We start from the raw sequence: 14,365 nt of genomic DNA on the forward strand, positions 1-14,365 counted from the left end.
ATTCCAGAACCAGTGACTCTTTGCAACATAGTCTCCATGTTCGGCAAAGGGTAATTATCTTTCTTACATGCTAGATTAAGGTTTCGAAAATAGACACAAAGTCTTATTGTACCATTCTTTTTCCTAACAATCGCCAGGTTGGAACACCATGTTGAATGCCTCGTTTGAGCAATAATTCCTGCTGCAAGCATCTTTGAAAGCTCCTTTTGAACCAAAGGGGCTAACTTAGGATTTATCTGCCTAAGCTTTTGACGAAAGGGTTTATCATTTTCATCTTTCAAAGGGATAGTGTGCTCCATGACATCTTCCCTGTAACCTTTTAATTCATCATAAGAAAATGCTAAAACATCCCGATATTCAAGAAGTAATGGTTAACTTTTTTCTTTCTTCAACATTAGTACCCTTACCAATTTTGATCATCTTTGGATCCCTAGAAGTACCAATGTTTACCTCGATGTATTCGCTTAGATCCATTTTATTTTCCTCTTTCATCTTTGTGGCATCATGCCGATCAAAGTGTTGTTCTAAAGAAACCACATTCCTAGGAGTAGGATTTATGATATCTTCATGATCATCAGATCCATCCTCCTTAGAATCTATCCGAAAATTTTCAAACTCATCCAAATTATCAAGAAAACGAATCACTTGTTTCTCGTCATCAAAAACTTGCCAATGCTCTGAGTTATTTGGAATAGAAGGCCTAAATATAACTTCCATTTTTATCTTATCCTTAATCAGCCCATCAGATAACAGCAAAGTAGAAGCAGCTACAACAAGCTCATCTGCCAAACTATTATGCTCTCTTGGGATAGCTTCAAAGTCAAGGGCATCAAAGTATTCCATAGTATCCCATACAGCATTTCTATAATTCTTTAAGCTTTGATCTTTGCATGTAAATTTATTTTTAATTTGCATGATAATTAAGTCGAAATCCCCCTTGATGCTAAGCAACTTAACTTTTAAAGCCTTTGCAACTCAAGACCCAACAACAAAGCTTCATATTCAGAAACATTGTTGGTTGCTTCAAATTCCAACCTATCGACAAATTTGAAAATATGACCAAGGGGAGATTTTAATACTAGTCCTGCACTTTTACCATGCCTAGACGACGCCCCATCAAAATACATGTACCAAACTTTATCCTTGAGATCCCCAATCTTTTTATCAACCTTATCATCGGAAAGAACTATGGAATTAGATAGGATAGCATAATTCCCAATGTCAAATTGTTCTTTAATTATCTCATTATGAGGTCTTTTAGGATCTTCAACATGGAATCTTTTCTGAGGCTCTCTATTAAGTCTCACAAAACCATCACCTCTAGGAGAAGGAATCATGGCATATGACCAATTCATTTGAAAACTCCCTCCTAGATCAGAGGCCCATTTTCTTGATAAAAGCATACCCCAAGCATCAGGCACATCAACAACGACAATGTCCATAACAATCATAATGTCAGGGTAAACTGATAAATGAACCTGTAAATCCTTGATCAAACCGTGAACTTCAATCTTCTTAGAATCCATGGCACCAATTGTACTAGGGCCTAGAAACTCTTAAATTAAGTTGTTCCATGACCCTCTTGGTCATGACACAAGTTGACGCGCTAGAATCCACAATGCAATTATTCAATTTGTACCCATTAAGCATCAAAGTAATAAAGAATGGCTGATGATCCTTGTTATCTGAATCTAGACTTTGCAAATATATAGGAGCATCCTGATAATCAACCTCCGGTGCCTTCTATTGAGAAACATTCACTTGAGGAGCTTCAATAGCTTTTAGTAACTTAGCCCTTTGGGAAGGAATCTTTGCAATCTCGAAGATAGGGACCCAGATTTTTGCATTATTAAACCAACTTCCCAGATCGACATTTAAACCAGAGTTTGAACCCGGGTTAAAAATTCGAGGAGGAATTTGATTCCCGGTTTGATCCTTATCCCTTCTTTGATAGGTTAAACCCTTATCTTTAGCAATTTCCATGATTCGCTCTGGAGAAGGCTTCTCACCATATAATTTAACCATCATATCATCTTCATTCTCAAAATTATTTATACTAAACGCTGATGTGGAAGGCATAACATCTCGATTGTTTTCCTTAACTTCCATCCAGTCTTTCATAGACAAAGAAAACTCTTTTCCCACACAGTTTATTTGATTACCTACCCCAAACATTCCATTATCCAAAATCCTTCTAACTATGCGCCAAGTTGCCTCCTCATGAAGAGCATCACAAGCCCGATAATAAGGCGAAGCATCATCGACCAAATTAGTATGTTCAAGCGGATTAGGTGGTCTCTGCTCACTAGATTGACCTTTCTTCTGCCAATTATTATTTCGATTATTATTATTATTTCTAGGCTGGAAATTTTGCGTTTGAGCTCTTTCCATTTGGACCAACCTATTCTGCAAAGTAGTTATTTCCTTAGCATGGTTAGAGGTTAATTTCGCTTGGTTAATCTCCATGCTTTCAATTTTTTGCAGTAATTTTTTAACAAGATCATTATCAGGTTCTTGAACCTCTTTTCCTTTAGGTTCTTTTAATTTCGTTGAAGCCCTATCAAAACCTAGGATTTCAGACTTCCCAGATGCTGCCTTATCTTTTTCAGGCTCTACTACTAAACCTTGACAATCCTTATAATCAGGAAGTTTAGCGCGTCTTAACTCATAAGCAGGCTCAGGGCTAAAGGCATCAATATAAAAGTCCCGAAGAGATTTATCAGTAGGTTTATAATCTTGAGGTAATTCCTTAATAATATCATTGAACCTCTTGTTAAATTCTTCTGCGGTCTCATTTTCTCTTTTTAATGATACTGATAGCTTTTACGAGATGCCTTCCTTCTCTCTTATCTCCATACTTTTCCTTAAAGGCATTAACAATCGATTGCAAAGAATCAAATGAATTTTGAGGCTTTTCCGTAAACCAATCTAAAGCATCCCCCTCCAAGGTAAGAACAAAAAGGGTCATTTTTACATCTTCATGATTAAAATCAGTAGCCCTTGCATACTTACCCAGCCATGAACTAAAAGATTTTAGATGAGAGTTAGCACTAGCTGTATTATTGCCCTGAAAGATAGGTATCTTATCCATTCCATGTTTTGGAATATCATTGGGATAACCTTGAATGTTAGCAAAGTCACAAGGGGTGAATATGTCCATGATGTCGTGCTCGACTGGGTTAGTAAAAAGCAAACGGATATCAGAGAGGGCTTCTTGTCCGAGATTAACAAGAAGGGTACGAGAAGAGAGTTTGTGTAATCGTACTCTAAGATCCTTTTCAGGATCAAGAGCAAGATTAACCAACCTGCTTGGATGTCTTCTATTATACACTCTTGCGGAAGATAGATGAAATGGAGTCACCACCCGGACAAAAAGTCTAACTCAGAATAACCCGAAAACAAGGAAACAAGGACAAGGAACTTATCTCGACAAGAGACGAAAGGAATGAGATGAACGTCGAAGAAACCAAGGACAAAAAATCTCTATCCCTGGCAACTGCACCAAAAAATTTGTCGCACAGAGTGTCTAAGCACCACGACAACACTCAAATTGGGGGTTGTCGCCATGATCCACAATCTCTCCGTTTAAGCCATCTCCTTATAGCAAGCTAAGGGGGGTAGACCCTATGGAAAAAATGGAATGAAGAAGAACTAGTTGGGAACCAACCAGTTCGGGAGACACGGTGAGGCGATCAAATACTTGATTAAGGCTTAGCAAGACTTAGAAATTGATTAGATTTTAAATGATTAATACCAGTGCCTTATGGAGTTAATGATCTCACTAGATAAAATGAAAACCAGGGAACTGATTAGTTGTTGTCGCTTAGGAAACAGAGATATGAAATCTATTTATAATTCCACGATAAAACTCTTTAATAATCGCTTGAAAATATTTGCAAAATATCTAGCATGTAATGAGCATTAAATGATTCAAGCAATAACGATCAATTTCACTAGGTGCACAGTGTCTTAGCAATTAAATTTCAAGAGATACAAATACCTTAATCAACCACGAAGTTTAAAAGCTAACCAATTCAGATCCTAGAATTTAAATGATTATGCTTAATGACCCAAATCTAAGAAACTCACCACTTTCAAATAGTTAGTCTTCAAATATTAAAAATTTAAGCACATTTAACTATAGAGAAATGACAAATACCACAAAAATTTACCTTTAGATTTTCTCCTTGACAGATTTGATTAGTCCCTAGGAAAACATTTCTAAATATGCTAAGCAAGACTTAATATGGTAAATGATAAATCATTTTTTATTTTAAATGTGACCAAAACAAATCGAACTGACTTAAATAATTTTTTAAATTTTTTGATGGGCCAAAAGCCACATAAAAGATTTAAAAATCTGTAAGTATGAAAATTAATTTCGATCTATATCCTAGCCACATAAAATAAACTTTTTGGGCCTTTTTTTTAGGGTTTTTTAAATATTTATATTTTTTTAAGATTTTTTAAATCAAAATCTAAATGAAACAAATTAAATCAAAACCAAAAATCTAACCCCTTTTTATGTTTTATGATTTTTTTTATTTTTTAGATTTTAATAATTTAAAATCATAAAAAAAATAAAACAATCTAAAATGAAATCGAGAAAGGAAAATAAAAAAGAACAAAATCAATTTTGAATTTTTATTTTCAATTAATGAAATCAAAACAAAACACACAACAACAACAACAACAAAATATATACGCTATCTATCTAACCTAATGTATCTAACCCAACAACCCAGAAAATACAAAGTTAAAAGATAAAAACAAAATGAAATCAAATGAGTTTGATGTGTTCATTGTTGCGTGCAGGTGTGAGTGAAGATAGACGGCGGAAGAGAGAACAATTCGACGCATTGCAGGTTTGCAGGCAAATGGGAAGGAGCTGGAATGGACGCAAGGAGAAACGCGGGAAGTTACAGTGAATGGGCAGTTGCGTGAGGATTTAAGGCAGCGAGGAAGGATGGATCATGAAGGTTTGATTGCAGGTATGGCAAGTCCGATGATGGGAGTAATGAGCCTTCTTCAACAAGTAGCAACAAGGAAAATGGAGCAACGTAGGCAGCGAGAGGATGAAGATTGATGGGCTGGAAGAGGGTTGCAATTTGAAGGAGAAGTGTATGGAGAAAAGGGATTACGATGAGGCAATGCGGAGAGGGTTGGACGTGCGGATTGATGCGAGAAGGGCTGCAAACAGGCAACCTGGAAATGGACCACGCGTGGGGAGGACTTGGCAGCGGGTGAGGGTTGAGTGAAGACGAATCTGGAGCTGTAGCTGCGGGCTAGAGCAGGAGCAGCGACAGAGAGGGGATAGGTTGCGGAAATGGGAAGAGAAAAACGCTGGTATCAGACAATGAAGGCAAGGAGCTTAGGCAGAGTGGTGAGGGTGAAATATGGATGCGGGTTAGGGACTCAAAAATGAAGATGAGACGCAAGAAAATTTTCAAAAATTTCCAGAGAACAAAAAAACGCAGAGAATAAACCCAAGGCAATAAAACAAATTTAAAAATTTTCTGTTGAAAAACCCCAAGCAGCAAAAAAGGATCTCAAAACGATTTCAAAAGCCTCAGGAAGGCAACGCAAATTCCACACAACCCAGCAACCAACGAATTTCATACTAGTGTTCAGATTTATCAATGAAACCCTCGTATCATTATTTCCATATTTTAAATATTTTAAAGCCCCTGCAAAAGCTGGTTTTGAGGCCAGATCTTACCCTCCAGGGCCTAGATCTGGCTTCAAAATAAAACTTCACCTTCAGATCTGCAATCTGTCCTAAAAGCACAAACACCCAAAACCCGAATATGCAAAAATAAATGAAACCCCAGAAACCCTAAGTCGAAAAAATTTAAAAAAATTGCAGATCTATGCACAGGAGTAGCAGATCTACTAGATCTGGCGAGTGTGAGTCCAACTCCGCTCCCAGATCTAACAATCTGAGGCTCTTAAAAGCCAGATTTATCAATTCAGCACAGAAAAATTTTGGAATTTTAAATTTAAATAGAGGTGCTTCGCCCAAAACCCTTCATGCATCAACAATGAAACTTCTTATGATAAACTCGGGATGCAATCAAGCTGGGCTCTTCAGAAAATACTAGTCGGGAATTGGCTGGTTCAACTGTAAACTTCCCCAAACGCCCGATGATCTAAAAATCAAGAATTCCCTGCACAACTCAATTCAACCATTAATGCAGAGCGAGAAAACGATAATAAAATTCGAATTTAATAGAGATACCTGCCATTATATTCAGAACTTAAATTACCATTCAAAGTCCAGTGATCAAGCAAGATACCTGTGCTTAAATCACTTTTCATAAAGCTATCATCAATGGTTAAAAGGAAATCTATGCATGAAAATAACACATCTTACAGCGTTTCCACGAAGAGCAACACCAGCAGAAATTAACCCCAAAGTATTTCTTTATTTCTCACGAAAAAAGATTACAAGAGAGCTTTCACTTAGCAGACGACTCAAAGATCGAATGATCTCAACTGACAACTGACCTCCTATTTAAAGATAAATCTCCCAACGGCTAGTTCGAGTGATCCTTGTCAGAGTGATCTCGACCTTTGATGAGGATCAAAATTTCTTTTAATTTCATCTGTCAAAATTTTAAATATTTAGGAAATTTCGAATTTTTCAATTAAATGCATTTTAATAAATTCAAAAAATTAAAATTTTGCATTTATTTCCTCAAAATTTTGACTTTGACTTAACCCCAGGGACCGAAGGCATAAAATTTAGCAAAATAATCAATTAACCTTAGTCACTGGACCTGTTAAGATTTAATTTTTTAAAGGATCCACGAATTTTACCTCTAGAAAATTTAAATTTACCTAGGACCTAAGACCTATGAGGGGATAAATTATTTTTCTAACCCTCAAGACACTTTACATCATGGTTTTTTCCATTTTTTACATCTCAAGGGGGGAAACCCATTTGAAAAAGACCCTCACAGACTACTCATTTCTGCGACACAAATATAATCCAACAGACTCAGCAATTTGTAATAACCTAACCAAATAGTTAGGATTATTCCCAAATCACTTTTACACAAACTCGATCTATAACACTAGGACTCGCCTAAGATCCTGGTGACGAAATTCATTCCGGCTTTGGAGTAAGGCTGAAGGAAAACTCTGCCTATCATCCGAGAATGAATCGGTAAAACAAAAAACCTCTTGGAATGTAGATCGTTACCAGAAAAATAGGCTTACCTAGACAATTACATACATGACACAGATATGCTGAGATTATTTACATCACATATATGTAGAATGGGTTTACATTATAACATGATAATCAGACTGATGATGATAGCTGGACGACACAGACACATCGATCAGGCGCTATCCCTTTTGCGAAAAAGGGGGTGTACTGCTATGGGTCGTTGACACGTAGTGGTCAACAAGGAGCAAGCAAACAAAGGAACATCCAAAGTAAACATATAACCAATATAGGGGTGAGCAAAATCAAATCATCTAGATCAACCATATGGATTTGTGTACCGAATATCTGTTAGATAATGTCACCAAGCTCATATCAACACCTCAAAAGTGGTGGGGAACAAGAGGGGACAAATAAGGACAAATGAGTGAGGAGAAGAAATTCTCTCCAAGTTCAAAAGAGAATGTTATCATCGGAGAAGTGGAATCAACAATAGGTCTTAACACTAAAACATTGGTTGATAACATTATAAGCTGAAATAAACAATAACTTCTCCAAATATTCATTGCAATATGGCCTTCCTATCGAACTATTCTTATTTGGATCCCAAATAAATAGTATCCAAGGAATTGTATAGGTAATAATGATAAGTTGCTAACCAAAGGTCATTTTATAGTTATTAGTTATTTTATTTCCCAATAGGATAAGGACTCTAGCTTTAATTGTATAGTGAAAGATGAATCAAGTTAAAAACATAAGTCAGGGATCACTTTGATATCACACAAGGATATCCCTGATTCATATGAAGAGTAAGCAGTAGGATTCATCATTCAACCCATCAAAAGATTCCTCCTTGACAACCTCTATGTCGGTAGATTTACAAACCTACCTGAGTAAGCAGTAAGATTCATCATTCAACCCATCAAAAGATTCCTCCTTGGCAGCCTCTGTGTCGGTAGATTTGCAAACCTACCTTTGAAATTATAGCATTAATTACTCTTTAAACAGTACGCACTTGAAAAGAACTACTTAAATTTGTAAAGTTTCAAAAGCTACAAATGACAAAGAGATAGCATGATATGATAGTATTCATATAAGCCCAAATCTGAAACAAGGATTGCCAATATCTCAGAAGACATTGCTCCTTGATTATTCATAGAAGTGAGTGTTGACTATAAAAACATTCCCTTTGAAAGCAATGCTTGTTATGTACCTTGTTGTGCATCTAACACCTTTGGAATGTACTTTCTGTTTTATATTGAAACAGAGGGTACAATTTTTTCTTCGAAAAAAAAATTTGCTTGTTATGTACCTACAACCCCATATATATCTTATCATCAATAATCTATTGTCATAGCTTATTAAATGGGTAAATGTGTATCCTCATTTAATTAAATAATAGTCTAATTACCCCATAAAGTAACTTGGGACACAAGTTGGGATTTTAAATGGAAAATAGGTTCAATGTATCTAGTCATGGTTAGAAGCTTCTAGAGAAAGCAACCTCCTTTATACATATGTATTTACTGTAATAGGATGGTATGTCTTGAATTATTATTGTATTATTCGCATAATGAGAAGATTTAAGTGTATCATTTCTTAAGGATTCTCACATCCTGTATCACTACCTTAAGGGTATTTGATTTAAAGGGAAGTTTGGACCATCTTCAAGCATTTTCTTTGGAATTATGCTTTGTGATCTCTCCACTTCTATCGTTTATGAATATCTCTTGCTGCAGATTTCTTATCTCTTACAACTTGAATGTAATAGTAATGAAACCCCAAAACGGTTGACTAAAAGTGGTATCAAAGCATAGTCAACTTCCACTCTTGATGTGTTTTCCAAGAGAGACAAAAGGGTAAACACTCCTTTCAATACAACTCTCACACCATCACCTCTCCACTAAGACAGTAGTCATTAATGCAAGTAACTAACACCTCTCTACTAACATAGTGATGACTCATTAATAGTAACTAACAACTTTCAACTACTTGTGGGACATTAAAAAGCTTACAAGAGTTGTGTATAGGTCCAAAACATGCCCTACACATTAAATAAGCTGTCCTGAAAGCCATTTATAATTCTATTACTAACCACTTATTCAATGCTCACATAATAAAATTAGACCTATCTATACAACAATGGCCTTCATTAACATGTTGGGTAATCACTAGCCTATGGAACCCAACAGCTAACAAATGCAATAAGTACATGCATTGCATCCGTAAGTCTCCTTTTCATTGGTTGTGTTAGGGACAAAACATGCTCCTCCTTCCTCAAATTTTTTGAACTTAGTGCAAAAGGAAGTAGTTAAAACTATAATTGGTACTCAAAGTCATTCTCCCATAGCTGCACCAAAAAGATAAGAGTCATATACAACATGCCACTAATTTGGAACCATTGCACTCACTCCCTTATTGATGCCTATATCCTCAAAGTTGGACGTAATTGGTGACTTCAGCGTGAGATCGTGAGGCTTGGTGGATGTCATTGGCACCACATTGATCTTTATTGTTTATTCATAGTGTAGCTAGTGTCACTGCTAGAAAATATATAATGGGATCTCCTCCTGGACAACATTTTATGTAATCATTATTTTCTCTTCTTCAAGATCAATGGTTGTATTCTCTTAGACATCCCATTCAAATGAGGTTCATCATTATGCCTGATAGAAGATTCATCAAAGAAAGGGGAAGAGATTTAGGAAACAGATGTGAGAAATCTTGAACCTAGTAAACACTCTTCATAAGGATATTGAACTATGCGGTGGCAGGAGGGGGTGGCGGTGGCAATCTTCATGATCCCAGCAAGAAAAAAAGTGGTGCACTTTGCTTTGAGTTTGGGCAATGTCTCTAAGAAGTTTATGTATTATGGCAGGGGCTTTATAGCAAAAGAAGGATTGAAATCCATAGATGCTTAAGTGTTGAGTATCACTTTCCAATCTTGGAATAACACCTCAAGCCCCTTCACCTCGATCACTAAGACAAACAACATACTACACTTGAGCTCTGGTACCCACAGTACATCTTGAACTCGTAGCATCCCACCTTACTCCATCCTGGATGTGTAATGTTCCAAACTTAAATAAACAGTGATATGCAAAGCAAAAACGATTTACAACACAGAAATTTTAAACAATCAGCAACTACTCATAAAAAACTCCAAAAGTAAGAACTAGCTGAGCCATTTTATTAATCAATGGAGCAAGTACAATAGTATGGAGGAATGCACCTAGGCTTGCCTCAGTGGCAAGCATGACAGAGCCCAGGTGACAACACAATGATCACATATGCTGGAAATGACTGCTCCTCTAATGCTCTACGCTACCCAGAAAACTACACTACTCGCTGGAAAGGAACTACAAGAAACTCCACCTCTGGTGCTCAGAAAAAGCTGCAAAATTAACTCCAAGCTCCTTGACCAAAACCCACAAAAACCTAGAAAGGGTTTGGTCTGAATCAGTGTAATATTCCTAATTAGCCATGGCTAATTGGAATATTCGATTTTGCTCAATTTTGCCTTCTATAGTTATTTATAAATAAAAAAGGTGAGGAAAAGGGGACATAACTCACTTTTTGAATAAAGCCACTCCCTAGTAGCACAACGTTGTAACTTAAAAGGGGAGCTAGGGGGCCAAAGGACCACATAGAGAAGGGGGCCCACGTAGACACTTGGAGGGACTGCGCAGATAGAGAAGGAGCACGTGGCAAGAGAGAGGCTACGTTGGAGGAGGTGGGCCTTAGGGTTTTGAGAGAGGCCAACGCTATAAAGGAGAGAGGAGCCTCCTCATTTGGGCATTGGATTATGTTGCATTTGAGCTAGTCACTTCGACTTAGAGCACACTGGCTGTTTAGTCTGTCTGCAGCACTGTTTAGTGCATCGAGTGTCTCCGGTCGGAGATCTCACCCTTAGCCCCGGGGGGCTTCGAGTGCCTGCTCGGGCAAGGTAGTTTCATCAGTATTTTGCAGGAGGAGCGATTTCTGGAGTTGAGGAGGAATTGAGCATTTTGATCACTGCGCAGTCTTGAGAGGGGAGGACGCAATCTCTTTGGTAGGAGCTCCGGATTGGGTTTATGTGGAGGATTTGAGCTTGGAGATTGAGCAAGGGATCAGCCCTTGCATATTGGAGGATTTTGGCAGAGTCTCGGGTAGAGTTTTGGAGGATTCTCTTCAGGGGCAGCGCAGAGCCTTGAGGGATAGCATAGATCCTCAAGGGGGTGATTTTCGGGGGTCAGCGATTTTAGAAAAGCTTTCTGGGCTTTTCTGGGTTTATTGAGCAGAGGTTGATTCCAGAGTTTCAGCATTTTCTGAGGAGGGGAACAGCCCCAAATCCTCACTTGATTCCAGCAATAGCAGCAGCACAGCAGTTCTCCAGCAGCTTGGACACAATTTAGAGAGAGGCCATTTCCTTACCATTCTGAGTGTATTTCTTCACTTGCCTTGTGCAAGTCGAGGTGCTATCTTTCTGATCACCTCTTGTACTCTTTCCATTACTCAGTATAATAAAATGGCTTAGCATTTCTCTCTGCATTTCTCGAGTATCTGCTTATATTCCATGTATACATTATTGTATGTTGCACTACTGTTATTTTTTTTATCTCTTTGAGCTCCCCGGCTACTATACCACTTGTGTGTTTTTCTCCTATACTCTTAGACAGAGTCTGGAAAGGGCCAGGTAGCCTCCAGATCTCGTCCTCTTTTCAGAGGCGACATATCTGGTAAACGCCCTCCCAGTCCATCTCTGGTTGGAGTTTGCTTGTGTTTGAGGGATACCCCTGATAAGGGATATTACAGTGGTATCAGAGCATAGATCTAGCTCAGCCTGTGGAGCTAGCAGCCTATGACACCGAGGGAGAAGCCCTACATCTGTTACAGAGGTAGGAAATACAGAGATATTGAGCGTAGGTTGGAGAACACCTACGGAGAGGGAGACTGTGTTCAGGTGGTGGACACAGAACAGGAGGAGCCTGTGGTGAACACAGAACAGGAGGAGCCTGTGGTGGACGCAGAGCAGGAGGATCCGATGGCAGATGAGGACAGGAAGATATTTGCGGACATGCTCCTCAAATCAATGCAGGATCTGTCGAGGCAGATCGAGGTGATGGGGCAGAGATTCACGGCGGCGAAGGCTAGACAGCGTGAGAACCCATGGCTTTTCCAGGTTGGTGAGGGATCGGGTACATCCCACCATTTTCCAGAGCAGAGTGCCACTCAGCGTGATACTACTCAGCAGATGGCCTCACATGCCCTACACGATCTACCATGCCCACTTTCCTAGGAGCAAACATGGGGGGCCGGAGCCCAGCAGGAGGCAGAGCCAGGTCATATGGGCGATTATTTTGCAGAGTACCAGGCCTATGGGCAGGAGTTCAGGGATGCTCTTTCATTCAGAGACTTTGTTCAGCTCCAGCAGGATAGTAGACCCCGCGACCATCATAGAGGATACCGGCATTATCATGATGGAGACACCCACCGCACAGCTAGTAGATTCCACTTGCCTACGTTTGATGGCTCATCAAACAGTTCGACAAAGTCTTGGGTGGAGAAGCTGGACATCTATTACCAACTTAACCAGATGTCGAAGACAGAGGCCATCAAGGTGGTGACATTACATTTGGATGGTGCGGCCTAGGACTGGTGGTTCCATGGGATAGTTACACTCGGACACTCTACAGTGACGACATATGCCGAGTTCACCAGGAGATTGATAGAGAGATTTGATCGGGGGGATCCGGAACAGCACCTTACTGAGCTGACAAGGCTCAAACAGACCGAGAACCTAGAGACCTACATTGCAGACTTCTTGAGGGTTTCAGTGATGGTGCCAGATTTATCCACGGCACGGAGGATCTACATGTTTGTTGAGGGGTTAGCAGAGCCATTTCGGGATCTAGTCAGATCCACTAGACCAGCCACACTCTAGGATGCTATTAGTAGGACCCAGGACTTACAGGATGCCTTACCCAGGACCCGGACATCTCACCCCCAGAGATAGGCTTTCCAGCCTAAGGGGAAGGATGTGAGGATTCCACCTCCAAAGGGGAATCCAGGACGAGCACAGATTAATGATGATGCCAGGAGGGAGCTGAAGAAGAAGCGGTTGTGCTTTACCTATCAGGAGCCGTGGGCACCGGGACATAAATGCGCTGCTAGCAAAGCACATTTTATTGAGGTCTTCTCCGAGAGCGGCAGGGAAGAGGATAAGGAGGATGATGTGGAGGCAGGAGATAGTCATGCCGCGCAAGATCCTTTGCCACCTCCACCACCAGCGACAGGTGGTGCAGCATTGCGAGGAGTTCCCAAGTATTTGATGATACGCGTATGGGGGAGAGTACGTGGCCAACGAGTATCAGTTTTGGTTGACAGTGGGGCAACCCACAACTTCGTCGATGCACAGATGGTTGAGCGGAGAGGTATACAGACAGAGAGCTTCAACGACTTTTCATTTTTGGTCCCAGGAGATCAGATCATGGTGTGTGCTTGTTATGTCCCAGAGTTATCAGTGACGATGGGCACCTACACACTGACTGACCACTTTTTTGTGGTCAATATTCCGGACACCAACATGATACTGGGCGTTCAGTGGCTTATCACTCTAGGTAAGGTCGCGACAGATTGGGAGGCCCTAGAGATGGAGTGGGATGATGAGAAGACAGGAAGGCATGAGAAGATACGGGGACAGCACACATATCTGCCTCAGACTGTTTCGGCTCATTGAATGGAGGCAGTCTTCCAGAAGGGAGACGTAGAGTGGGGAGTGGAGTTGCGTGCATCAGAGGCAGGGACTACAGGGCAGACGATGCACCCAGAGATGCAGTCTATCCTTGACCAATATGCCACAGTGTTTGGGGAGATTCCGCCGGGACAGCCACCAGACCGAGGGTTTGAGCACACCATTGAGCTTGAGCAGGGCATACAGGTAGTGATTACTACCCCCCGTAGGCATCCCAAGGCCTATCAGGATGAGATTGAGCAGGCCATCAAGTGTTGCTGGCTCTTGGGCACATTCGGCCGAGCACGAGTCCTTTTGCTTCTTCCGTGGTGTTGGTGAAGAAGAAGGACGACACATTAAGGATGTGTATTGACCACAGGGCCCTGAATAAGAAGACCCTGAAGAACAGGTACCCCATACCCAAGATCGATGAGTTGATGGATGAGTTGAGAGGAGCACGGTTCTTCTCAAAGATTGATTTG

General features: G+C 40.0%; 1 protein-coding gene across 7 annotated transcripts in view; it reads right to left on the bottom strand.

The window, feature by feature from the left end:
• PUX1 (plant UBX domain-containing protein 1) overlaps window positions 1–14,365 on the bottom strand; it is a 408,013-nt gene that overhangs the window by 366,139 nt on the left and 27,509 nt on the right. The window lies entirely within an intron of this gene.

Source organism: Pinus tabuliformis, chromosome 6, assembly GCF_031772625.1.
Source record: "Pinus tabuliformis cultivar Carrire ecotype Pingquan chromosome 6, CPIR1, whole genome shotgun sequence".
NCBI lineage: Eukaryota > Viridiplantae > Streptophyta > Pinopsida > Pinales > Pinaceae > Pinus > Pinus tabuliformis.